This window comes from Penaeus chinensis, chromosome 42 (assembly GCF_019202785.1).
Source record: "Penaeus chinensis breed Huanghai No. 1 chromosome 42, ASM1920278v2, whole genome shotgun sequence".
Classification (NCBI taxonomy): Eukaryota; Metazoa; Arthropoda; class Malacostraca; order Decapoda; family Penaeidae; genus Penaeus; species Penaeus chinensis.
The window spans coordinates 16209541-16212040 of NC_061860.1; the positions used below are offsets into that span (position 1 = coordinate 16209541).

Sequence of the window (2500 nt, forward strand, 5' to 3'; positions counted from 1 at the left end):
TTTTTTTTCTGGAATGTCACGTCACTGGAACACTTTCGTTCGCTGTGACTATAAATAAACCCGAATTATTTCCGAGGTGCATAGTGTGTGATGGATGAATGCCAGGCGGGGTTGAGAGGAGGGGGGGAGGGGTGAGGGGAAGGTAGGGGGGGGGGGGGCTTCAAAGGTGTCGCGATGACTGGTGGTCTGAAACGCGGTCAACAGGTTTAGCGCGGAATCTCGCCCTCTCGCTCGCTTTCTCTCTGTCCATTTCTCTGGCTTTTTTCTCTCTTTTTCTTTCGTTGCCTCTCTCTCTCTCTCTCTCTCTCTCTCTCTCTCTCTCTCTCTCCTCTCTCTCTCTCTCTCTCTCACTCTTTCTCTTTCTTTCTGTCTTTCTATCTGTATCTCATTTTCTGTATCTGTCTCTGTCCCTCTCTGTCTGTCCGTCTGTCTGTCTCTGTCTGTCTGTCTCTCCGTCTATCTGTCTCTGTCTGTCTGTCTATGTCTCTTTCTCTCTCTCTCTATCTGCGTCTCATTCTCCGTGTCTGCCTGTCTGTCTGTCTTTCTCTCTTTCTCTGTCTCTATGTCTCTCTCTCTATCTATCTGCGTCTCCTTCTCTGTACTTGTCTGTCTGTTTCTATATGTCTCTCTGTCTGTCTATCTGTCTATCTGTCTCTCTATCTATCTACATCTCATTCTCTGTATCTGTCTGTCTCTGTCCATATCTGTCTGTCCGACTGTCTGTCTCTGTCTGTCTGTGTGTCTGTCTCTGTCTCTGTCCCTCTCTCTCTGTCTGTTTCTATATGTCTCTCTGTCTGTCTGTCTATCTATCTGTCTCTCTATCTATCTGCATCTCATTCTCTGTATCTGTCTGTCTCTGTCCCTATCTGTCTGTCCGTCTGTCTGTCTCTGTCTGTCTATGTGTCTGTCTCTGTCTCTGTTCATCTCTCTCTCTCTGTCTGTTTCTATATGTCTCTCTGTCTGTCTGTCTGTCTCTCTGTCTCTCTATCTAACTGCATCTTATTCTCTGTATCTGTCTGTCTCTGTCCCTCTTTCTCTGTGTATCTGCGTCTCATTCTGTCTATCTCGCCCTGCAAGAGACAAGCCAGTAGGTCAACCGTGATTGGTCAGCCTACAGGAGCGGGGTATTTTGGGCTTTTCCTTCTCGTTAGGAGGCGTGACCTTGATGGAGCCTTGGTCATAAGATAGGTCTAGTTGCCTATCTATATATCTGTATAAATATGTATACACACACACACACACACACACACACACACACACACACACACACATATATATATAATATATATATATATATATATATAAATAATATAATACACACACACACACACACACACACACACACACACACACACACACACACACACACACACACACACACACACACACACACACACACACGCACACACACACACACACACACACACACACACACACACGCACACATATGTGTGTGTGTGTGTGTGTTTGAGTGTGTGTGTGTGTGTTGTGTGTGTGTGTGTGTGTGTGTGTGTGTGTAAATCTCTCTCTCTCTCTCTCTCTCTCTCTCTTCTCTCTCTCTCTCTCTCTCTCTCTCTCTCTCTCTCTCTCTCTCTCTTCTCTCTCTCTCTCTCTCTCTCTCTCTCTCCTCCCTCCCTCCCTCCCTCTCTCTCTCTCTCTCTCTCTCTCTCTCTCGCTCTCTCTTTCTCGCTCCCTCCCTCCCTCCTCCTTCCTCTCTCTCTCTCTCTCTCTCCTCTCTCTTCTCCTCCATCTCCCTCTTCTCCCCTCTCTCTCTCCCCTCATCGTCTCTCTCTCTCTTCCTCTCTCTCTCTCCCTCCTCCCCTCCCACCCCTCCCCCTCCTCCTCTCTCGCTCCCTCCCTCCCTCCCTCCCTCCCTCCTCCCTCCCTCCCCCCCCCTCCGTCCCTCCTCTCTCTCCTCTCTCCTTCCTCCTATCCTCTCTCTCTCATCTCCTCTTCTCTCTCATCCTCCCCTCTCTCTCTCTCTCCCTCTCTCCCTCCCGCCCTCCCACTCCTCCCTCACCTCTCTCTCTCTCTCCCCCTCTCTCTCCTCATCACTCTCTCTCTCTCTCCTCTCCCCTTTTCCTCACTCCTCTCTCCTCTCCCCTCACTCTCTCTCTCCCCTCCCTCCCCCTCCCTCCCTCCCTCCCTCATCCTCTCTCTCTCTCTCTCTTTCTCGCCTCCTCCCTCCCATCCACTCCCTCCTCTCTCTCCCTCTCTCTCTCTCTCCTCCTCTCTCACTCTCTTCTCTCCCTCTCTCATCTTCTCTCTCTTCTCTCTCCCTTCTCCTCCCTCCCTCACTCTCTCACCGTCATCCCTCTCTCTCTCCTCTCTCTCCTCTCATCTCTTCTCTCATCCCTCCCTCCCTCCCTCTCTCCTTCTCTCCCTCTCTCTTTCTCCTCTCTCTTTCTCCTTCCCCTCCCTCCCCTCCCCCCCTCCCTCCCTCTCTCCCTCGATCTCTCCCGTCCCCTCATCTCCCTCCCTCCCTCCCTCCCTCCCTCCC

At 51.1% G+C, this 2500-nt stretch overlaps 1 protein-coding gene across 3 annotated transcripts in view; it reads left to right on the top strand.

The window, feature by feature from the left end:
• Positions 1–2500, top strand: part of LOC125047807 (trichohyalin-like) — a 91166-nt gene that overhangs the window by 13515 nt on the left and 75151 nt on the right. The window lies entirely within an intron of this gene.